This window comes from Triturus cristatus, chromosome 1_2 (assembly GCF_964204655.1).
Source record: "Triturus cristatus chromosome 1_2, aTriCri1.1, whole genome shotgun sequence".
Classification (NCBI taxonomy): Eukaryota; Metazoa; Chordata; class Amphibia; order Caudata; family Salamandridae; genus Triturus; species Triturus cristatus.
In genome coordinates, this window is record NC_140580.1 from 126537702 (window position 1) to 126563549 (window position 25848).

Genomic DNA, 25848 nt, shown 5'->3' on the forward strand with positions numbered 1-25848 from the left:
ATTAATTCTGTCAATGGTTTCCCTAAGGAAAGGGGATATGTTGTGAGTTAACGATTGCATTCCTTTTCCTTAGCTACACCTTCCCTACTGCTCAGCCAGGATGAGTGCTGAATGCTTGGTGAGGTCATAAAATGCATGGGTGCCTGGTGATGTACTGAGTGCCAGTTGGAGTGTGCAGGCTGAGCAGCAAGGAGGCTGCTCCTGGTGGGGCTGTTATCGACTTACCTGGAACATACCTTGTAACTAAGCTTAAATAAACCATCTATAGAATATACACCTCAGCTAACGGACTTCTGATTATGATTACCACACACACCTTTTGGGACTCCCTGAATTCTGTGCACACTATACCTCCTACTGGTATAGTATATTGAGAGTCAGCTTCCTACAAGATGGAAGGCTGGTGCAGACCAGTCAGACACACACTAGTGGTTTGGCAGTCTTTAAGAAAGCACCTCTGAGGTGCCCTCTGAGTGCATTTATCAATGAATCCAACACTGGCATCAGTGTGGGCTCATTAATCTGTAATGTTTGGTACCAAACATCTTGGAATTCGGTGAAGTCATCATGGAGCTGTGGCATTCGTAGTGACAAGCTCCTAGCCCATGTACTCAGGATGGCTTCACTGTGCAATTAGGTCTAAGAATGGACTTAAGACACTGTAGGGGGGAGTATCTGCTCATGCCGTTGCCCTCACATGAATTATAGTGCACCCTCCCTTAGGGCTGTAAGGCATGCTGTAGGGGTGACTTACGTATGCCTCTTGCAGTGAAGGTAGGCCTGGCACACAGATGTGTGCCGGGTCGACTCTTAACTTTATCTGCACCAAAACACGCAGGCTGCAGTGGCAGTATGCTTGTGTTTTGTGAGGGGTCTCTTAGGATGGCACAATACATGCTGCAGCCCTTAGAGACCCTCATTGGTCACAATGCCCTTGGTACCACAGGTACCTTTTACAAGGGACTTATGTGGGCCAGAGGTGCAACAATCATGGAAACAATGGTACAGTTTTGGGAAAGAACACAGCACTGGGAACCTGCTTAGCAGGAACCCAGTGCACATTCAGTCAAATATGCATCAGTCAGGGAAAAGCGGGGGGGTAACCGTGCCAAAAGGGCCACTTTCCTACACTGGCTCTTCACCATCTTTTTCAAACTTGCTTCAGGAGGTTTTTGAGGATGCCTCCTTTCTCCTCCCATTGTGTCCTATGATAGAGGGCGAGAATTGCAACTGAGTTGGCTACTAGCCAGTAGGGAGCCACTCCTACTGCCACCCGAAGCCGGAAAAACTACCCAACATCGAGTCAGTGCTCATGTTACTCGAAGAGGAGGAGTCACACCACACCTTGTGACTTGAGAGAAAGTAACTTGCAAACGTACGAGCCACACAATAGATGGCAAAGGTACGGTAAGCATGTGCATCCACAGCGATACATGCAGGGAGTGTGTGTGTGTAAGTTTGTTTTCAGGTGTCCCCACACATAAGCAGGACTATTCTACTTTAATGTTTATCAGTGAGAATGAATCCTACAATGCCGATGTTTTAGTTAGAGAAACTTAGAGGTCATTTTGTCTCCAATTTAAAAGAAATTTCCTGGCTTTTGCAAAATTCCAATTACATCTTGAAACATAACAACATCTTTTCAGTGGTAAAGATGATCAAACTACGCACATAACCAGCTCAAAACCAAGCCCCTACCACATGAACATGTTGTTCCAGTGTACAAAAAGAGGGTACAAACTGTTTTCTGTGGAGAGGTGCATTTAAGAAAACTTGCAGGGGCTAATGCAGATTAGAGGCCCAAACCCAGTGCTTAGGCTTATCAGAAATTCATTTTGAGCACGAGAGACCATGGCGATGCAGACAAGGTCAGCATATGGGGTGATACAATATTTCTCCCACCAGTAGCACAGTCACATTCAACATTTGAGAGCATTGGGTACTATATATATTGACACTGACAGCAGTCAGAATTGTTTACCTGGCCTTGATGAGGCTTCGGGCCTTATCATCCCAGTGTTCAGATACTGTCAGCAGTTCTTGCAACCTCGCCATTGCTTTCTCCACTGTAACATGAGGAGCCAAACCAACTCCTAAGTCTATGAGTCGTCTCATATCATCCAAGGTCAGGGTGTTCGAATTGCTGCATGCCTGATTTACATTTTGTAACCATCGAACCTGCTCGAGCCTCTCGCGCAACTCCCCGATCTGCGGAAGTTCTATATCAAACTCAAAGCTGACATCCAGTAGTTCTTGTAGCTCAGAGACATTGGGCTTCTCCTCAGAGAGGAGTCTTTGGCTCTGTTGTAGGAAATCTTCAACTCTGGTCAGATGTTCCTAAAATCAAGAAATGAATTTAGTAAGTGCAGATACGGTGTACATTCATAGGATCAAGAAAAAAAATACTACAAAGGAAATAATGGACTGATTATGAATCTTATATTTTTTTATCTTTTAAAACAAAAGGTTTCTTTTCTGCAAAAATTAAGTTTCAGTGTAGAAATTAATCAGTCAAAGGCTTTACAGTTTTCCTTGATACTAGGACCTTGAACAATTAACTTTTTTTGAGAACCCTGGGAGTCACCAGCACCACAAGGCCAATGGCACTGGATATCATACAAACTTGCATTATAGGAGATGTGATTACTTCAAGTCTATAAAATATAGACGATTTTCATATCCCAGGAGAATCACATTCAATCAACAAAAGAGTGATATGCTGCAGATCTGTAGGGTGCAGTAGATTATGTCTGCAGCAATGTTTATATGCAACAGCAAAATAAGCCATAGTATAAATGTCACTTGCAATTTTAAGTTTCAAAATAGAAAATTTTTATTGACCTGTGAATAGGCATGCCAGAGTGCGATCCTGGAACATAAACCAACATTTTGAAATAAAAAATGTTGAGCTCTGAACCTTGCTCCTGAAAGCAAAAGTGGAAAAACAAATCTGAAGTTGGCATTTATACATTGGGGGAAATTTTGGGCTTACCTTCGACATGTTAGGGGGCTGGCTCTGCACACCACTGGTTGACACTCAAAAGAAAAGAAAATGAGAATAGCGAACAACTCCAAACACAGCCACTGGATGGTGGAATAATGGGCACCTGATGGACTGAAGACACCTGTAAGTAATGTTTGCTTTAACTAACGCTCGCGAGGCATGTCTGTTTGATTAGTGTGTCTGCAAGAATTTCCCTCTCCAGGCAAGTGATGTGCTGTATGCACAATATTTATGAGCTATGACGTCCATTTATGTAGAGCCATTCTGGACCTGCAGAAAAGTATCAATTGTGACTGATCATAGAGGACAGGTCTTCTTACCTTTCCTCTTGGAAGGTTGGGCCATACTTTCAGGGTCCAACACTTTTTTCACCCTGCTTTCGGCTCTGTGCTCTCTAGTCTTGACACACAATCTCAGTGATGTCCAGCACTGCTGCATCGGTTTTAAGTTCTACCTCAGCCCATGCTGAGGTTTCCAGGTCATTACCAAGCAGATATGCAGCTAGAAGCTTTGGAGAGACCACTACCTGTTTCGGGCCAGTAACCAGCCTCCAGTCTAATGTCACCATAGCCATGGCATGGTTAGCAATAACACTGTCAGCATTGGTGACTAGCTAAGTTTCCCATTCAGGTATTGCTCTGGGGAAACCAGTATATCTCTCACCATAGTGACACTGGCACCTGTATCCCCCAGTGCTTCTATTCTATTCCCATTGATCCAAGGGCATTGCAAATCATTCTTTAAGTTGGGTGGCCATACAGCTAAAGTGTCACACTCAACTTCCCCCTCTGTGACTAGAACTGCTTCAGTGTGCAAACAGATTTGATCGAGGCACACTGCTGATCCCATCTGGAGAATGGCGACACCAGCAGTAGCTGTAGGTGGAGTAGGGGGTGTCTTGTTAGGACAAGTAGCATCTCCAGTTAAGTGTCCTAACTTCTTACAGTTGTTACACCAGGTCTTTAAGGGATCAAAGTTCTTTCCCCTGTACCTATTGTTGGACTTGGAAGAGATTTAGGTCCCACTCCCCTGTACAGATTTTTGGGGCCCTTTTGAAGACTCAGGATTTGTATCTGGGGGATTCTCACCACCTTTCCCCTGGGGAGGTTTTGTAACCCCTTTCTTTTGGTCACCCCCAGTGGCTGTTTTTGGCACCCTTGTCTTGACCTAGTGGTCTGCCTTCTTTCGCAATTCTTGGGGAGAAATTAGACCTAGGTCTACCAAAAGCTTATGTAACTTTTGCTTAGTACAATTACTTAAAATTTGTTCTTTCATAAACAAATTGTAAAGTCCATTGAAATCATGCACATTATGTCCAGTTAACTAACCTCCTAGTCTTTTAACTGAGTAGTCAACAAAGTCAATCCAGGATTGGTTTTGGGGTTTGTGGGTCCCTCTGAATCTAATTCTGTATTCCTCAGTTGTGAGTCCAAAGCCCTCAATCAGCGTTCTCTTCATGAGGTCATAAGACCCAGCAACTGCCCCTGTAAGGGTCAGGAGACTGTCACTGCTGTTACTAGAAAACAGTTCTCAAAGGAGTGCCCCCGCCCCCCCAGTGTGACTTCTTCACTTTTCTCATTTCACAGGTCCTCTCAAAAGCTGTGAACCATTTTGTGATATCATCACTCTCTTCATATTTAGGGACAATCTCTTTGGGGATTTTACGATGATAAGATTGCTCTTCATCCTTATTTAGTAAATTGCTGCCATCATTGATGGGAGCTAAGCCCATCTCGGCTCTCTCTTTCTCTAGAGCCAGGAGTCTGGTCTCCAGATCCACTCTTTTGGTCAACCTTGCTAAAAGGTTGTCCTCATTGAGGCTGTCCTCAAAGTCCTCAGCAGCACCTGATCCACCTCTGTGGGCTCTAGGTGCTGAGGGGTTTATTTTTGGAGTCAGGGCCACTGGGGCCCTTCTCTCCCTATGAACTGGGGGAGGTTGGTAGTTATCCTCATATCCTCCCTCTACTTCTTCATTGTGTGAGAAAGTGCCATCTTTCTTGCATGGTATGCCCCCACTGTTTGCTGAATTGCTAATGTACTTTGACTGAGTGTGCCCTGGGCTCCTGCTAATCAGGTACCCAGGGCCTGTGTTCCTTCCCTAAAACTGCATGAAGCCTAAACCCAATAGGGTCTCTGGCCACATGTCAGCCCCTTGTAAATGCTACCCAGGGCCTTGTGACCAGAGAAGGCCCCTAAGGGCTGCAGCACTTATTGTGCCACCCTTAGAGGCCCTGTACCCTGACACACACACACACACACACACTGCCTTTGCAGGCTGAGTGTCTTGGTGCAGAACAAAACAGAGAGTCGACATCCCTGTGTGCCATGCTCACAACACACACTGCCCTGGCATACCTCAGTCACCCCTCTAGCTGGGTGCCCTATGCCAGTGGTGTGGGAACAGGTGCACACGCCCTGTACCCCTACAGTACCCAGGTCCATTCCTGGGCACTGTAAGTGCAGTGCAGCCATTTCAGAGTATATGGTGCTGGGAGGTCGTCAACACGAACTCCACAGCACCATGATTTCTATTTTATTTTTTAAACCGTTTTTATTGCAGAACAAAAAGATAAGCAGCTTACATACATAATGACCCCGCACCGCGAATGCCGGTACTTTTCCTTTCTTGGCCATGAGGCTTCCGTACACAGCTTGTGAGCCCACATCCCAGAGGCCGGGCAGCGATAACATGTAGGTCATTACACTTAACCATATTGCAACCTGTACATTTGTTTATATCATTATAGCATGTCTGCGTTCCGCTTTTGAGTTTTCTCCCCCCTTCCCTCCCACCCAGTCACTCCCTCCCCCCAGTCCCTAACCCCCTATCCCCCTCCCTCTCCACCCTCCAGTGCCCTCGCCAACGACTGGACCCGGCCTTAATATGTATTCTTGGGTACTTATCAGAAGTGAATGAATATCTACTGTGTATGTGTGGTTGGGACGTTCCGGGGATCAGCCTCAGTATCAGAGGGCTCCTCCTCCTCCTCGATCTCGCTGTTGCGCAGGGCCTGCACCAACATCTCCCACTCTGTGGCCGCCTCTAGTGCCCTATCATCTGGCCTACGACACGCCAGTTGGTATCTAAGTGTACTTTCACTCGCCGCCCATTTCCGTAGTTCATTAATCCACCTCCTATGTGCGGGGCTCCCCTTCGACTTCCAGGGCCTCGTCACTTCCCACTTTGCCAAGAGGAGGCCCATATCTATAAATTTACTCGTGGTCTTGTTCTTGGGCGTGTGGGGAAACCAGTGCAGGACACAGACCGCCTTGTTATATTGTAATTCCCTGTCCGCGACCGCAGCCAGTGTCTCGCCCACTTCCCTCCAGTATTCGCGCAGGCGAGGGCAGTCCCATAGCATATGACCCAGCTCTGCTCCTATCGCGCCGCATCTAGGGCACGCCGCATCCTTCACTCCGCAATATTTCCCAATTTTACCTGGTGTTAGGTAGGCCCTGTGGAGGACATAAAAGTGTACCAACTGGAAGCGTGCGTTCCTTGTGCCCTTCCTAGCCCTCCTCACTATACCCGCCCACGTGGTGTCAGGGATCTCGGTCTGTAGATCCAGCTCCCATTTCGGCCTTCAGCGCCGCCATCGGCTGTAAGGTTTCGCGCATAATTCTGGATTACAGACAAGCCACTGCCTTGTAAGTGCCAGCAGACATCATGGTGTATTGACAAGCCGCAGATGTGGTAGGCTCTAGGAGCCCCTCTCCCCAGTGCTCCTGCATCGCTCCAGTCACTGCCGCGTGCATCAGATAATCTCCCCTCGGAAGACCTCCACAGCACCATGATGTCTACACTGAAGACTGAGAAGTTTGGTATCAAACTTCTCAGCACATTAAACCCCCACTGATGCCAGTGTGGGATTTAATGTAAGATGCACAACAGTTAGGTTCAGTTGCCCCCTGAACCTAACCTACAATCCACGTCCTTTCTGAGAGGCTGCCTAGGCTGCCACTCAGCAGACATGTTGCTGGACCCCAGGATAGAGAGCCATCCGCTCTCCTGGGCCTACAACAATGCACCTCATGGGCGAGGTCTCCTCCCCCAGGATGGGCAGGGGAAGCTTCAAAGGCATGCCGCCTTTGTGAGCTTCTCCAGGCCACTTGCTGTACTCCGCAACTGGCCCCCACCGGTTCCGACCCTCACCGTGGCGGGAAGACTGGCGGGAAACACCAAGGGAGGAAAGGGGGTGTGCCAGCCTCTGCCAACCCCACGCCTCAGGTGGGGGAGGCGAGGTGAAGCATATCTCCGGGCTCTCACCATCTTGAAGATGGGGAGCCCTGCCGAATCAGGACTAGGCTACTGCACCCCTCCCACAGGAGAGTGGCAGGATAAGGGATGTACCCAACCCAGGGAAGGGACTGTGAGAAAGTGCCATCTTTCTTGCCTGATATGCCCCCACGTTTTGCTGAATTGCTGAATGTACTTTGACTGAGTGTGCCGTGGACTCCTGTCAATCAGGTGCCCAGGGCCTCTAAGGGCTGCAGCACTCATTGTGCCACCCTTAGAGACCCTGTACACACACAAACACACACAAACACACACAAACACACACACACACACACACACACACACACACACAAACACACACACACACACACACACACACACGCGCTGAGTGTCTGGGTACAAGACAAGACAAAACTTCGACATGGCACACATTCCTGTGTGCCATGCCCACCACCTACACTGCTCTGGCATACCTCCGCCACCCCTCTAGCTGGGTGCCCTATGCCAGTGGTGTGGACACAGGAGCATGAGCCCTGTGCCTCTACAGTACCCAGGTCCATTCCTGTGCACTGTAAGTGCAGTGCTGCCATTTAAGAGTACATGGTGCTGAGAGCTCGTCAAACACGAACTCCCCAGCACCATAATGGCAACACTGAAGACTGAGAAGTTTGGTATCAAACCTCTCAGCACATTAAACCCGCACTGATGCCAGTGTGGGATTTAATGCACAAAACACCACAGAGGGCATCTTAGAGATGCCCCTGAAACCTAACCTACAATCCACGTCTGGTCTGGGAGGCTGCCTAGGCTGCCACATAGCAGATAGGTTGCTGGACCCCTGGGTAGGAGAGCCCCCGCTCTCCTTGGCCTGCAACAATGCACATCCTGGGCGAGGTGCTAGGTCTAATCCCCCAGGATGGACAGGGGGAAGCTTCAAAGGCATGTCGCCTCTGTGAGCTTCCCCAGGCCACTTGCTGTACCCAGCAAACTGGCCCCCACCGGTTTTCACCCCCACTCTGGCGGGAAGACTGGCCGGAAACCCCAATTAAGGACAGGGGATGTGCCAGCCTGCCAACCTCACCCCTCGGGTGGGGGAGGCGAGGTGAAGCACATCTCCAGGCACTCGCCATCTTGAAGATGGGAGGCCCTGCCCAATCAGGACTAGGCTACTGCCCCCCTCCCACAGGAGAGTGGCAGGATAGGGGGTGTACCCACCCCAGGGCAGGGACCCATTGGTCCCTGCCCTTTACCTACAAGTAACGCCCCTAAATCTAGTATTTAGGGGCACCCTGAACCTTCCTTCCTCAGATTCCAAATTACAAAAAACTAAGAAGAGCAAGAAGAAAGAAGACATGCCGTGCAGCTGCTAAGAAGAGGAAGACACCAACTGCTTTGGGCCCCAGCACTACCGGCCTGTCGACCCTCGAACCTGCTCCTGCTACCTCCCGGCACCTCTTGTGGCCAGCAACCTCACAAATCCCGGAGGACCTGGCTACCTTTTGGCTCCAAGCACCTAGGACTCCCATGAGCAGAGGCTCTGCTCAAAACCAGCTCCTAACCCCTGGCATAAGCCCAGGAACCGCGAACCCTGCACACTCTGCACCCGCCAAGCCTGGCCTGTGCCGGAGTCAACAAAGCCCCCGAGGATGTCCCCCCGGTGACTGTGACCCCGAATCCGGCACACAAGGATTCACCTCGACGTTCCTGACGACGCCTGCAGCCTCAGAATCAGGGACTCCGCCAACCGCGATCAACAGAGGGTAAGATTTCCCGACACCAAAAAGCACCCCTGCACCCGGCGCCCTGCGGCCCCTTGTGCCCAGCCCTGGGTGCCTACCTAACCTACAGCTTCCCAACTTACCTCTCGAAGTGGTGGTGGCACCTGAAGAAACTTCGTCCCCAAGCTTGCAGCCTTTGTTCAACCAGGAGCTTTCCCATTGAAATCCATTGAACGCCCGAAGGCTCAAAAGCACCCTGCACCCAGCCGCCCGAGTGGCCCTGGCAGTGTAACCTCTACACCTATCTACTTCCCCATTTGCCCTGAGCAAGTGACCAGGAGCCCAGCTCCCACAGCCGCGTGGCTTGCCAGACAGCAGCCACCAAACAAGGCCCCCCCATCCCTCATAGGATAACATTGGGCCTAACTCACTCTGCACCCGGCAGCCCCTGTGCCACTGAGGGTGTAACAACTGTACCTACCTGACCCTGGGAGACTACTGAGTCTGTGCCCAGAACCTTAACTCTGCCAGTCGAATACTTACCCAAAAGACGATAACCCAATTTTCCTTCATAGGGTAACATTGACTGGTTTCTTCTGAAATTTCTTCTAAGTGTGGAGTTTCTAAAACTTAAAATATTCACCTAAAATCAACCGAGTAACGAAAACGAAAATACTCACCTGCTATTAGGAGAGATCCCAGTGCTGGATCTTGGTGCCCAGTACTGACCCTGAAAAATATTCACAACCGTACTTACAATTAACCCAATTTTCTTCCATAGGAAATCATTGACTGTTTTTCTGTGAAATTTCTTCTGTCAATTTTTGCAAACTACAAATATACTTTACAAATCGTACCAACTGTGTAAACGTAATTACTTACCTGTTTTAGATAGAGGTCCCAGTACTGGATTACAAAAGTAACGAGAACATACTTAACCTGCAACTTGAATTTTCTCCCATAGGGAATCATGGACTATTTTTCTATGAAATTTCTTCTAAGTGTCAACTTTTAAAATAGCAAAATATTGCCTAAAAATCACAACAGTAACTAAGACGACTTTTATCACTTGTTTCTAAGAACTGTCTCAGGACTGAATCTAGGATCCAGTCCTGGAGTTGCAAAAGTAATACTGAAAGTAATCTATTGCAAATAACTTAAAACTTCCATTGAGCTCAATGCATTATTGTGTTTGAAATTGTGTTGCCTATTGCAAAAACCTGTAACCAGTATTTACAAAAGTCAATTGCATATTGCAAAAGCATTTACCTGAAGCATCTCATTCTGAGAAAGTATATTTTAATACCTATTGTTGGTTCTAAAATAAAATAACTATATATTTTTTATACAAACCATTGGCCTAGAGTTCAGTTCTTGAGCGTGTGAGACCATTTCCTGAGTGTGTGCAACAAATGCTTTACACTGTCCTCTGATAATGCCTTACTGCTCGACCAAGCTACCACTTTAGAGAGTAAGGTTATATCTAACTTTAGCCTCTGCCAAACCTCTGGGGACTGTGGACTCTGTACACACTGTACCTATTTGGGAACAGTATATACAGAGCCACTGTCTCACAGGGACCCATTGGTCCCTGCCCTTTACCTACCTGTAACGCCCCTAAATTTAGTATTTAGGGGCACCCTGAACCTTCCTTCCTCAGATCCCGATTCCGAAACAAGCAAGAAGAACAAGAAACAAAAAGACCAGCCGTGCAGCTGCTAACAAGAGGAAGGCACCAACTGATTTGGCCCCAGCCCTACAGGCCTGTCGACTCTCAAACCTGCTCCTGCTAAACCGCAGCATCTCCAGTGGTCAGCAACCTCAAAAAAACCAGAGGACCTGACTGCCTTGTGACTGTAAAAGACTTGGAATCCCACGAGCAGTGGTTCTGCTCAAAGCAAGTAACAGACCCCTGGCACCAACCAGGAACCGCGACTCCTGCACACTCTGCACCCGCCAAGCCTGGCCTGTGCCGGACTGGACAAAGACCCTGAGGACGTCCCCCCGGCGACTGACCCCGAATCCGACACCCAAGGACCCACCTCGACGCTCCTGATGACGCCTGCAGCCTCAGAGCCAGGGACCCCCCCCAACCGCGATCAACAGAGGGTAAGATTTCCCGACATCAAAAGGAACCCCCTGCACCCGGCACCCTGCGGCCCCCTGTGCCAGACTCTGGGTACCTACCTATCCTCCAACTACCCAACTTACCTCTCAAAGTGGTGTTGGCACCCGAAGAATCTTCGTCCCCAAGCTTGCAGTCTCTGTTCGTCCTTGAGCTTTCCCATTGAAATCCATTGAGCGCCCGAAGGCTCAAAAGCACCCTGCACCCTGCACCCAGCCGCCCGTGTGGCCCTGGCAGTGCAACTTCTACTCCTACCTACTTCCCCTTTTGCCCAGAGCAAGTGACCAGGAGCCCAGCTCCCACAGCCGCCTGGCCTGCTAGTCAGCAGCCACCAACCAAGGCCCCCCTGCCTCCCATAGGATACCATTGGGCCTAACTCACTCTGCACCCGGCTGCCCCAGTGCCGCTGAGGGTGTAACAACTGTACCAACCTGACCCCTGAGTCTGTACCCAGAACCTTAACTCTGCCAGTCGAGTACTTACCCAAAAGCCGATAACTCACTTTTCTTCCATAGGGTAACATTGACTGGTTTCTTCTGAAATTTCTTTTAAGTGTAGAGTTTCTAAAACTTAAAATATTCACCAAAAATCAACCGAAAACGGAAATACTCACCTGCTATTAGGAGAGATCACAGTGCTGGATCCTGGTGCCCAGCACTGACCCTGAAAAGTTCTCACGACCGTACTTACCACTAACTCAATTTTCTCCCATAGGAAACCATGGACTGTTTTTCTGTGAAATTTCTTCTAAGTGTCGATTTTTGCAAACTACAAATATTCTTTAAAAATCGTACCAAATGTAAAAACGTAATTACTTACCTGTTTTATATAGAGGTCCCAGTACTGAGCCTAGGAGCCCAGCCCTGGATTACAAAAGTAACGAGAACATACTTTACCCGTAACTTGAATTTTCTTCCATAGGGAACCATTGACTGTTTTTCTATGAAATTTCTTTTAAGTGTCGATTTTGCAAACTTATAAATATTCCTTAAAAATCGCCTGTGTAACTTAAACGTAGTTTCTCAACTGCTTACAGGTGTTACACTAGTGCTGGATCTAGGATCCAACACTGACCTAGAAAAAGTAACCATAACCCCACTTACCTGCTAAGTGAATTTCCTTCCAAAGGATAACATTGGTAATTTGATTAGCAAAAGTTTCTAAGTGTCAACTTTTAAAATAGCAAAATATTGCTTAAAAATAACAGTAACTAAAACGAATTTACTTATTGTTTCCAAGAACTGTCCCAGGACTGAATCTAGGATACAGTCCTGGAGTTAGAAAAGTAATCCTGAAGGTAATCACTTGGAAATAACTTAAAATTCACATCGAGCTCAATGTATTATTGCGTTTGAAATTGTGTTGCCTATTGCAACAAATCTAACAATTATCTGCAAAAGTCAATTGCCTATTGCAAAGTATTTAACTAAAGCATCTCATTCTGAGAAAGTATATTTTGATACCTATTGTTGGTTCTAAAATAAAACAACCATATATTTTTTATATAAACCATTGGCCTAGAGTTCAGTTCTTGAGTGTGTGAGACCATTTGCTGACTGAGTGTGTACAACAAATGCTTTACACTGTCCTCTGATACTGCCTTACTGCTCGACCAAGCTACCACTTTAGAGAGTAAGGTTATATCTAACTTTAACCTCTGCCAAACCTCTGGGGACTGTGGACTCTGTACACACTGTACCTATTTGGGAACAGTATATACAGAGCCACTTTCTCACAACAACCTCCCAGCACCATATACTCTTAATGGCAGCACTGCACTTACAATGTCTAAGAATGGACTTAGACCCTGTGGAGGTACAGGGCTCATGCACCTGTACCCTCACTACTGGTATAGTGCACCCAGCTAGAGGGGTGGCTGATCTATGCCAGGGCAGTGGGTTGTAGGCATGGCACACAGGGATGTGTGCCATGTTGACTCTTCACTTTGTTCTGCACCAAAACACGCAGCCTGCAAAGGCAGAGTGTGAGTGTAAAGGTAAAGGGCCCATAAGGGTGGCACAATAAGTGCTGCAGCCATTAGAGGCCTTCCCTGGTCACAGTGCCCTGGGTACTTGGGGTAAGATTTACCAGGGGCTGACCTGTGGATAGGGTGCCAATTGGGTTTGGTACAGGTTTGGGAAAGAGCCCTGGGAACCTGATTGGAAGGGACCCAGGGCACATCAAGTCAAAGTTCATTAGTAGTTCTGGCAAGAGTGGGGGGTAACTGCAACAGAAACCCAGCTTTTCACAGATGGTTACATGTTTAAGGTTGCATGAATGGCTTGAGGCGGAATGGCCGTGAGGCGGTAGCATGCATGACCTGTATGCTTCATGGCAGCCACCATGACTAAGTTGATTACATGGAATGTCTGAGGCATAGTTGCCTTAGAAAAACGTTCTAGAGTATTTGCCTACCTGAAAAGGTACAAAATAGCTGTGGCATGTCTGTTAAGAGACAAATATCTGGGGGGATACTATATCGTTTTTATGAAAATGCTGGAGAGGGCAATTATATGCTACCTCATATTCTGGATTTGCTAGAGGGGCTCTCATTTGGGTGGCTCCAGGGGTTCCCTTTCAGCATCTGCATCATGTTACTGACCCAGAAAGGAGATATGTTATCCTGTATGGGAAGTCTGATGGTAGGGAATTGTGCATTATTAACGTAAATGCCCCCGACGACAGCTGCTCCTCTTTTTTTCCCCGCCCTAACGGATGCGGCATCACCATATCTGGGGGCATCAATATTGTTAGCCGGAGATGTTAATTGCATCCTTGACGGTTCAGTCAACCGTGAGCCCCTACGACCCCACACTAAGTTCGTATGACTGGCACACTACGAGACATTCTAGAGGGCATTCACTTGATCGATATATGGCGAGAACGCCACCCAACCACTCGACAGTTTTCCTGCCACACTCCTGCCACTAGAACCTTTAGCAGACTGGATTACTGGTTTATATCCACGACCTTGGGTGGAGCGTAAGAGGGATATCGTATAGTTTACCTGTCGGTGTAGTTTTGCAGCTTGAAGAATTTACTGGATTCACTATGCTGTGCATTATTTCGCAATCTAGTGGTTGGATCTGGAATTGTAGTATTTCTTTTTTTTTCTTTCCCATGGCCGGTGAGCGTCGACATACCACCATTTGGAATCCTTCTGTGAAGATGAAGTGCTTTCTCCGGAAGCTCCCACCTTTGGTCGCCATCTTCGGATTCTTTTTTTTTTTCTTGTTTCATTTATTTCTTCCTCTTGTCTCATCTTTCTGGCGGAGGAGGGTGGGTTCACTAGTGAATCCAGAAAATTCTTCAAGCTGCAATACTACACCGACAGGTAAGAAACTATACGTTTTGCAGTGTGAATCTTTTCTGGATTCACTATGCTGTGCATAGACTTTGTAGCAGTTTGCTAGTCTTGTGGTGGTTGGGTGGAAGATGAGCGTTGGTTTGTGAAAATATGCTGCAAGACCTTTTGTCCTACTTGTGCTTCTTCATTCATTTGAATATCCATGCAATAGTGCTTTGTGAACGTGTGCACTGAAGACCATGTTGCTGCTTGGCAGTCCGCTTGAATAGGCGTACTTGCTAGAAAAGCTACTGTTGCTCCTTTCTCCCTGCTTGAGTGAGCGTGCGGTGCTCCTTGTAATGTCTGACCTGCCCGTTTGTGGCAAAACTGTATTGCTTGTGCAATCCATCTTGCAATGGTATTCTTTGTGACTGGTCGTCCAAGAAAACGGTTGGTAAATGATATAAAGAAGGTTTTTGTTTTCCTATATTCTTTGGTTCTTTCTATGTAGTACATAACTGCCCTTCTGGCGTCCAGGGTGTGTAATGCCCTTTCTGCTTGTGTCTTTGGTTTTTGGAAAAAACCGTGGTATTTGTATAGTTTGGTTTACGTGGAACTTCGATACCACCTTTGGCATAAATTGTGGATCAGTTCTCATGATGAATCTGTCATTATGTATTTGGAAGTAGGGCTCTTGCAGTTTTAGAGCTTGCAATTCACTTATTCTATGTAGTGATGTAATAGCAACTAAAAACGCAGTTTTTAGCGTGAGCATTTGTAGTGTTGCTTTGTGGAGTGGTTCGAATGGTGCCTTCATCATTTGAGCTAGTACTACATTGAGATTCCATGTCGGTGGTGGCACCTTTCTTGGAGGTGCTATTCTCTTTACTCCTTCTAGGAATCTTTTTACCACTTGGGATATGAAGAAACTTTCCCCTGTTTCTCCCCTTGTGAACGTTACCATTGCTGCTAAGTGTACCCTTATAGATGTGTAGCTCAATTTATTTTGTAGTAAATATGTTAAGTATTTTAGTACTGTTGATGCTCTTGTGGTAATTCTTGACAGTTTTTCTATAAGGCACCAATTAGAGAATCTTTTCCATTTTGCTGTGTAACACTTACTTGTCGTTGTGAGAAAGTGGCTCTGTATATACTGTTCCTTAATAGGTACAGGGTGTACAGAGTCCACAGTCCCCCAGGGTTTGACAGAGGTTAAAGTTAGATATAACCTTACTCTCTAAAGTGGTAGCTTGGCCGAGCAGTAAGGCAGTATCAGAGGACAGTGTAAAGCATTTGTTGTACACACTCAGTCAGCAAATGGTCTCACACACTCAATAACTGAACTCTAGTCCAATGGTTTATATATAAAAAATATATGCTTGTTTTATTTTAGAACCAACACTTGGATTTAAAATACACTTTCTCAGAATGATATGTTTCATATAAATACTTTTGCAAAATGCAATTGACTTTTGTAAACAGTTACAAGTGGTTGCAGTAGGCAACTCTATTTTTAAACACAACAATGCATTGAGCTCAATGGTAAATTAAAGTTATTTGCAACAGATTACTTTTTAGATTACTTTTGGAATTCCAGGACTGGATCCTAGATTCAGTCCTGGGTCAGTACTCAGAATCAAGTGATGAAAGTCGACTTAATTACTGTAATGACTTTTAAACAATATTTAGCTATTTTAAAAGTTGACACTTAGAAAATATTTAAAAGAAAACAGTCAATGATTCCCTATGGAAGAAAATTCAAGTTGCAGGTACAGTATGTTCTCGTTACTTTTGTAATCCAGTACTGGGTGCCTAGACTCAGTACTGGGACCTTTATCCAAAACAGGTAAGTAATTACGTTTTCAAATATTATACGATTTTTGAAGAATATTTAAAGATTGCAGAAATCGACACTTAGAAGAAATTTCACAGAAAAACAGTCAATGGTTTCCTATGGAAGAAAATTGGGTTAAGGGTAAGTGCAGTTGTAAGTATTTTTCAGAGTCAGTGCTGGGCACCAAGATCCAGCACTGGGAGCTCACCTAAGAGCAGGTGAGTAATTTCGTTTTCGTTACCTGGCTGATTTTTGGTGAATATTTTAAGATTTGAAAAGTCCACACTTAGAAGAAATTTCAGGAAAAAGCCAGTCAATGTTACCGTATGAGGAAAATAGAGTTAGCGGTTTAAGGGTAAGTACTCGACTGGCAGAGTTGAGGTTCTGGGCATAGACTCAGGGGTCCCCCAGGGTCAGGTAGGTACAGTTGGTTCACCCTCAGCGGCTCTAGGGCGGCCGGGTGCAGAGAGAGTTAGGCCCAATGTTATCCTATGAGGGATAGGGGGGCCTTGGTTGGTGGCTGCTGACTGGCAAGCCACGCGGCTGTGGGAGCTGGGCTCCTGGTCACTTACGTAGGGCAAGTGGGGAAGTAGGTAGGTGTAGAGTTTTCACTGCCAGGGCCACTCGGGCGGCTGGGTGCAGAGTGCTTTTGAGCCTTTGGGCGCTCAATTGATTTCAATGGGAAATCTCCGGTTTAGAAAAAGACTGCAAGCTCGGGGACGAGGACTCTTCAGGTGCCACCACCACTTCGAGAGGTAAGTTGGGTAGTTGGAGGATAGGTAGGTACCCGGGATTGGGCACAGGGGGCCGCGGGGCGCCGCGTGCAGGGGTGCCTTTTGGTGTCGGGAAATGTTACCCTCTGTTGATCGCGGTAGGGGGGGCACCTGGTTCTGAGGCTGCAGGCTTCTTCAGGAGTGTCGAGGGAGGTCCTTGGGTGCCGGACTCGGGGTCACAGTCGCCGTGGGGTCGTCCTCGGGGTCTTTGTTCACTCCGGCACTGGCCAGACTTGGCTGGTGCAGAGTGTGCTGGGTTCGCGGTTCCGCGCTGCTGCCAGGGATTAGAGGTAGGTTTTGAGTAGAGCCTCTACTCATGGGAGTCCCAGGGGCTTAGAGCCAAAAGGTAGCCAGGTCCTCCGGGGTTGGTGAGGTTGCTGGCCACAAGAGATGCCGGGTTGGAGCAGGAGCAGGTTCGAGGGTCGACAGGCCGGTAGGGCTGGGGCCAAAGCAGTTGGTGTCTTCCTCTTTTTAGCAGCTGCAGGGCAGGTCTACTTTCTTCTTGCTCTTTGTAGTTTTGAATCTGGAATCTGGGGAAGGAAGGTACAGGGTGCCCCTAAATACTAGATTTAGGGGCGTTACAGGTAGGTGAAGGGCAGGGACCAATGGGTCCCTGTCCTGGGGTGGGTACACCCCCTATCCTGCCCCTCTCCTGTGGGAGGGGGGCAGTAGCCTAGTCCTAATAGGGTAGGGATCCCCATCTTCAAGATGGCGAGAGCCCGGAGATGTGCTTCACCTCGCCTCCCCCATCTGAGGGGTGGGGTTGGCAGGCTGGCACATCCCCTGTCCTTATTTGGGGTTTCCGGCCAAAGCTTCCCGCCAGGTTGCAGGGGCCTGGGGAAGCTCACAGAGGCGGCATGCCTTTGAAGCTTCCCCCTGCCCATCCTGGGGAGGAGATTTAGCACCTCGCCCAGGATGTGCATTGTTGCAGGCCCAGGAGAGCAGGGGCTCTCCTACCCAGGGGTCCAGCAACATGTCTGCTGGGTGGCAGCCTAGGCAGCCTCAGAGCAGACGTGGATTGTAGGTTAGGTTTAAGGGGGCACCTCTAAGATGCCCTCTGGGGTGCTGTGTACATTAAATCCCACACTGGCATCAGTGTGGGTATAATGTGCTGAGAAGTTTGATACCAAACTTCTCAGTCTTTAGTGTTGCCATTATGGTGCTGTGGAGCTCGTGTTTGACGAGCTCTCAGCACCATGTACTCTTAAATGGCAGCACTGCACTTACAGTGCTCAGGAATGGACCTGGGCACTGTAGGGGCACAGGGCTCTTGCTCCTGTGCCCACGCCATTGGCATAAGGCACCCAGCTAGAGGGGTGACTGATGTATGCCATGGCAGTGTAGGTGATGGGCATGGCACACAGGGATGTGTGTCATGCCGACTTTGTTTTTGTCTTGCACCCAAACACTCAGCCTGCAAAGGCAGTGTGTGTGTGTAAGGGTACAGGGCCTCTAAGGGTGGCACAAGGAGTGCTGCAGCCCTTAGAGGCCTTCCCCGGTCACAAGGCCCTGAGTACCTAGGGTACCATTTACCAGGAGCTGACATGTGGCCAGGGTTTGCCAATTTGGGTTTGGTTTGTTTAGGGAACATAGGCCCTGGGCACCTGATTGGCAGGAGTCCAGGGCACACTCAGTCAAAGTACATTCAGCAATTCAGCAAAAAGTGGGGGCATACCATGCAAGAAAGATGGCACTTTCTCACAGTCGTAGGTCTTCTTGCTTCTCTGAGTACTGCCATTGTGCTCTTTGGTAGGTTGAGGTGAGTAAATTCTATGCCCTCAGGAGCTATGCTGCCAGGCTTAGGCTCTCTGGTTCTGGGTGTAGAACCTTTCCGTTTTGCAGTGTTAAGAGGTCCTTTCTGGTGGGTAATTTGTGCATTGCCCCTTGAGTCATCTCCATTATCTGTGAGAACCAGGTTTGTCTGGGCCACTGAGGTGCTATGAGTATTAATGTCATGTGGCTGATCCTGCACTTGTTGAGTACCCTGTGTAGCAGTGGTATCGGGGGGAAAAAGCTTAAGCAAATGTCCCTGACCAGTCTATCCATAGCGTATTCCCTAGGGATTGTCTGCACGGTTGCCTGGATGCGAAGTTTTGGCATTTTGCATTTTGGGGTGTTGCAAAAAGGTCGATTTGTGGAGTTCCCCATTTCTTGAATATCTTTAGGATTTCTGATTGATTCATTTCCCATTTGTGGGATGCTGATGCTTGCCTGCTCAGCCTGTCTGCTTCTATATTGTCCTTCCCTGGAAGATGTATTGCTAGTAAGTCTATTTTACTTGGGATTGCCCATCTCCATAGTTCTTGGGCTAAGGTTGATAGTGTTGGGGGCAGAGCTAGCCACGTCTGGAAATGGCCGCTCTGTGAGCGAGCTCCTCCGGTCGTGTTTCTATCCTGCATGTATCCTGCACGCACAATGCAACTATCGCCATAAAACTACCATATCCTGCCTCCGGAGAGTGGAGGGACTGGCCATACCAAAAATCGCCGCTGCAGACAGTGCCGAACACCCGCCACACTGCCGAAGAATCTGAGCCTGGGCGCGGCCTATACTGAGGTGAGGCGCACGGGCGGCGTGCCGATTACGTGAGGTCTGGTGAGTGAGACGCGCGACTACTGCGAGGCGGGCCCTCCCTGACAAGGACAAGCTACTGCAGTGAGAACGGGGAGACTGCCCTCTAGTTCTTCACCCTCCAGTTCTTCGCCCTCGGACCTCCGGCACCCGTGCAGACACCGCTGACCACCGCTGAAGGTGGGGAAGGGGCAGGGGCGATGCAGAGGCTGGGGGCGATGCAGAGGCTGGGAACAACGGCGACGACGGGCACGCTCTGAACCAGCGCCGCACTGTGGACCCCCGCATGTTGCCACGAGGCTGTAACGGCTGGATACCCCCCACACTGCAAAGTAACTCCGCTCTTCATGGTGCGGGCAGTCAAGGGAAACTGTGTGACGCAGCTGCAGTCCTTGCTGATATTGCAGCACCGGCGCTCATTACTACAATCTGCCAGGCCCTAAGAGACATACAGCTGGGCGTATATATATACACTGGGCACAAGTTTACTACTACCCCAGCCCCCCCCGCTGCCCCATTCACCCGACTGTCTGAGATACTGGTGCATGCAGGCCTCCACGTGTTGGTTTGATCTAAGGAATACTGCTACCAATCCTACGAATTAGTGGACAGGATTTCAACAACCGGGACAGTTATTTATTAAACTGTGCTAGACACGCACGGTGAGTGACCTACTGTATCTACCGACCAAGGCCAGAGCGCAGACTGCACCTGGTGCATATGCACCACGTGGGTGACGGCACAACTCATAACGGCGTGGAACTGCAGTCTTACGTTCTCACAGCCTAAATTGTACGCACTGGTGTCCTGGCCCAAGATGTACTGGGAGTCTTGAGACCTGGCGCTTTGCTATGCCTAAGTCGATTAGTGTGAAACCCTGAGTGTGGCTGAATCGCACGACTGAACTATAGTCCTACAGGCTAGGAAGACACAGCCCACCATTTACTTCCTTGCGCACTGAGAGTTATAAGGCGAGCACTGAACATGGGTAAACCGGACAAAAATCAACCCAAACTGCACACTGACCAGTCCAAAAAAACGACAGAGTTCAGCAGATGATGCCTCAGGGCCAGACACAGACACTGCCAGGAACCGCGGGCACAGCAGTGGATTTTCAAGCTATGTTCCTGACGATCCAATCGACACTGTCAAATATTGATGGTAAATAGACTCCTTAACATAACGTGTTGATAGAATGTCTGAACGGTTGGATAGGCATATCGAAAAAATTGATATGGTGGAGCGCCGCATATCAGACGCGGAGGACGCTCAACACCAACTGGAAACGAAACAACAATGGATAAAACCCTAGCAGCGGTACTGGCAAAGACCGAAGATTTGGAGGCGAGGTCACGCCGCAACAATCTGCGCGTCATGGGTATTGCGGAGACAGCCAACACAGGAAACATGGAACGATATATTGAAACTCTGCTGACCCCACTAATGGGCAGAGAAACCTTCTCGGAAGTCTTCATTGTGGAGAGAGCACACAGATCGCTTGCACCGCCTCCGCCGCCGGGGGCAAGACCGCGCCCCATTATAGTCAAACTACTCAACTACATGGACCGCGATGCGGCGCTCCGTAAGGGTCGGGAACTGGGTACTCTCACTCATGACGAAATGGCTGTCTCTATCTACCCGGATTTCACTGGCTAGGTCCAAGAAGCCCGGAAAAAATTCCTGGACGTAAAGAAGAAACTGCGAGACATGAACATTCCTTATGCAATGGTATACCCGGCACGTCTGAGGATCCCAGATGAAAGTAATAGAGTCTACAACACACCCACTGAAGTACTTAAATACTTGAAAACGAAACCGTCCCCTAGAGGCGCACAAGATGAACTGGGGACTATTTCAGATGTTGAGTAATGCTGTCTGCAAGAATTAAGTTTACCTGGGACTCTTCTGAAGTGGAGGCCACAGATGGCGCTCCGTACTGGTGCACCATGGACTCAGACAAGTGACAGTTGTATTTAATTATCGGTGCAATAGCTGGCTTAAATATTGTATAACGCTGATACTACTTAACATGTAACTACCCGGGATATGTATACCATTATTTCCTATGGACTGTATTAGCCTGTTTTTTCCAAGTTGTTGTCATTGAGTGTGTTCACTATACCACTTGCTGAGCGTAACATGACCCCCCGTGGATATTATTCTTCGGGGTATTAGGCTGGCCACTCCCACCACCGTTGTGTACACCACAACCTTGTTTTCTTGTTTAGTAAGCAATGTTTGTGGGGAAGGGATATGCTTATCAGATTAGGGGCCTTGTCTTTGCCGTAATTGGGATGGCGAAGTGGGTGAGGGGAGGGAGAAAAAACTGAAAAATTGGTCAGCGCGGAGAGAATTGTCTTTATGTTATGCAGGTCTAGACGCAGTTATCCTATTTCTATAATTATCGCAGGCAGCAGTGGATAGCAGGCCATTAACCGCGAAGAAGATCACATTTATGATATGGAATGTTAGGGGCCTACACAATCCACAGAAAATACATAAGATCTTTGCTTATTTAGATCGTCACAAGGTAGATATTGCTAGTCTGCAAGAGACACATCTTACTAACGTAACAGAAGGTCGGGTGGGGGCTAGATGTGCCGCTTACAGGTTTGCGTCATCCTACTCCACTTATGCTAGAGGAGTCCGTTACTCATTAAGAAAAATGTCCCCTTTAATCTGCTCCACTCAATACACGATGATCAAGGGAGATATGTGATTAACTTGCACAATTTTGGAGGAACTGTCAAGACCATAGTAAATGTATATGGACCAAATGTAGAAGATCCCTCTTTTTTCACTGACATATGGGCCAAATTACACTCATTCCCACCCTCTGCGATATTATAGGGTGGAGATTTTAATACTTGCATAGACCCCGTTATGGACAAGTCCACTTGTAATGATCGATATGGAAAACACTCCACCAAGGTACTTAAGGAAGGTATGGACGACCACACTATGTACGATTTATGGAGGTTGCGCCACCCCATCTACCACACAACACCTGGTCACAAATTGATTTCTGGTTAGCCACGGCTGATATAAACGCCTGTACGACCGCCATCACGCACTTGCCCAAACTCTTTCTGATCACGCTCTGGTTAGCTTAGAATTGGCCATCCGCACCCACACTCCACGTCAATTTACATGGCGCCTAAATCCTAGCGCACTACAAGATCAAGTATATAGAGTAGAGCTACGGCAGGCTATTACGAAATACTTTACACACAACGTTGATTCAGTGAGTAGTGCTTAAGTATTTTAGGAGGCTTTTAAGGTAACCATTAGGGGCTTCTGTATAGGTAAACATGCCGGTATACTCAAGGACATTCAAACACAGTTGTCCAAAATTGAAGCAGACATTACGAAACTGGAGAACGCATACATGTCCACACCGAATCCTAAACTATTAGCTGAAATTCGTAGTCAAATGGATAAATATCACGAGTTTGCAGATGACGAAATTAAATACCTTTCCCGTAAAACACAGCCAGAGCATATGGAGAAGGTGGTAGGCCAGGTAGAACACTTTCCAGTAGATTACGGCCCACACACACTGCATCATACAAAACTCAAATTGTAGATAGCCATAATACATTTCAATATGACACCCCCTCTATCATACATTGTTTCGAGGACCACTATACTCATTTATACACTGCCGGGCCGGCGGTATCCCCAACTGAGATAAATAAATACTTGGATGATATTGCCCTGGCGCATCAGGAATATTTTAGTCACCACATAACGGAAGATGAGATGAGGGAAGCTATAAATTTGCTACCAAATAAAGCACCAGGTAGAGATGGCTTACCGGGAGAGTTCTATTAAGAATATAAAGATGTGTTATATCCTCACCTAGCAGCTATGTACGAGGAAGCTTATGAAGAGGGCATACTACCCCCTCGCTACATGAGTCACCCTTGATCACGCTTCTCAAACCTGACAAAGATCCGACCCGATACGACTCCTACCGCCCTCTATTGTTAATCAACACAGATGCCAAAATACTGGCAAAAATCATTGCCCTCCGACTCCAACCGTTGATGAACAACCTGATACTCCCGGATCAGGCTGGATTCATTCCGCCACGCTCCACTACACAAAATATACGGACTATATTTGCAATGTTCCATCACTTACACCCAGACCTACCGGCCTCTGCGACTCTATTAGACGCCGCTAAGGCATTTGATTCTGTGGAATGGCCTTACATGTTTCAAGTCCTGAGACGAATGGGATTCTCAGAACCATTTTTGAAATGGGTAGCTCTACTATATACACAACCTCGCGCCAGAATACGTATAAACGGTAACACCTCTGCTCCTTTTAACATATGCCGGGGCATGCGACAGGGGTGCCAGTTGTTCCCGCTCTTATTTACCCTCGCGCTAGAACCCCTTGCGTGTAAGATTCGTCAAAAGCATGTCGATACAGCTTTACAGTTTCATCTACAGACCATAACAATCTCTTTTTATGCAGATGATATGGTCCTCTACACCAGAAACCCAGATGTAAATCTCAACAAACTCATCCGAGAATATATCGGATTTGAATATTTCTCCGGCCTTATTATAAATTGGGACAAATCAATGGTGATCCCGCTTAGCCCGGGGACAACCCAACCAACGATCGATTATCCGTTACAATGGTACACGGACCCAGTGAAATACTTGGGGGTCTGGATACACCGAGACCCAGACTTGGTTCTGAGAGAGAATTATGGGAAAGCGATAACTAAACTAGAGGACCAGATTAACAGATGGATTCACCTCCCACTATCACTAGCTGATAGAATAGCTATACAAACAAGCATTAAAAATGCAATAGGTCTCGCCTTTCATTAAGTTAAAGCCCTTTGTTTTGCTATACAATAGCATTAGCAAAGCAAATGGCTTTAACTTAATCCAAGGCGAGACCTATTGCATTTTCAATGCTTTTTTTTATATTCCGAAAGAGGCATATGTGATTTAAGCCCTAAGTATTGGGGTGTCTTCTTTAGATTCATCACCTGAACAAGAGCACTGGTAGGAGCTAACAAATCTAAAGGTCTTCATTGTACCACATAGCTTGTGCGTAGAGGCAGTTAACCCGGAAACGGGTGAGTTGTTCAAGTGTACATACTCTCACCTTGAGACATCCAGCAACGCAGGTCGCCATCAGTAAGAACACATGAGGGGAGACTGGGCCATTTTACGTGTGACCCTTTACCCGGAACAGTAGCCCCCGAGCTTCCTCCGATTTACAATGTTTGTGGTGGCTTTGGGACTTGCCAAGAACTCCCGGATCATTGGGAATCAGCCGCACTGCTTGCCCTTGGTCATATTGTGCCGCCCTTGTATCTTTTATGCTTCTCACTAACTTGCACCGGGGTCGGGGGAGCAGAAAGATGCATTTGCAGATTTGCCCAATTTACATCTCCTCTGAAATGATCTTGCAGCTTCTAAGTGCCTTATATTTCAGTGGCTGCATGAAATAATGCCCACTGGCATTTGGAGGTGAAGGGATTTGCCCAGGATCTCAACATTTTATCAGAGGAGAAGTTAAGATTAAAACTCTTATGGTCAGCAATTTAAACCGCAAGGCCGAAGAGAATGCAATTGTAAGACTAACCGAAAACAAAGCAAACGTCGTGAGGTGGAAATGGATGAACACAAGCAGAGAACACACATACAATGTACCCAGTACGATAGTCACCGAAGCACCTAAAATACAGCAGAATAGAATCATTCTTTGAATGGTCATCTGCCGCAGACCTTTCGTGTGTGAGACAGGTTCTGGTGCTAGGTGCCCTGGTCTTCCTCCTCACGGGTGGATGGACAGAAGGGTGGATAGATGAGTGAAGGAGTGAAAGGGTGGATGGATGAGTGAGAAAGGATAGATGGATGAGTCAAAGGAACGATGAGTGATATGCTCAATGGATGAGTAGATGGATGGGTGGATGGAAGGATGGATGGCTAAATAAAAGGGGGATGGAGAGAGAAAGGGAAGATGGATGGATGACTGAAAGGGTGAATGGGTTGAAGGATGAGTGACCGGGTAGATGAAGGAGTAAGTGGAAGGATGGCTGGATGGGTGAAAGGGTAGATGGATGGATGGATGAGTGAATGGATGATGAGTAGAAGAGTAGATGAATGAGTGTACAGATGGATAAGGTGAAAGGATGAATGGAGGGATGGATAAGTGAGTGAAAAGGTGGATGGAGGGCTGGATGAGTGGATTGATGGATGGATGGATAGATGATGGATACGTTTTCAAATGGTTGAATATTGATATGGATGGGTACACAGATGAAAG

The 25848-nt window shown here is 47.5% G+C and overlaps 1 pseudogene across 1 annotated transcript in view; it reads right to left on the reverse strand.

Annotated features, from left to right (window-relative positions):
- The window catches only part of LOC146866938 (lysine-specific demethylase 5B-like), a 532890-nt pseudogene that overhangs the window by 407397 nt on the left and 99645 nt on the right, over positions 1-25848 (reverse strand). The window contains exon 4 of the transcript XR_014966714.1: positions 1982-2337. The product of XR_014966714.1 is annotated as a lysine-specific demethylase 5B-like (transcript). The remainder of the gene's footprint in view (positions 1-1981; positions 2338-25848) is intronic.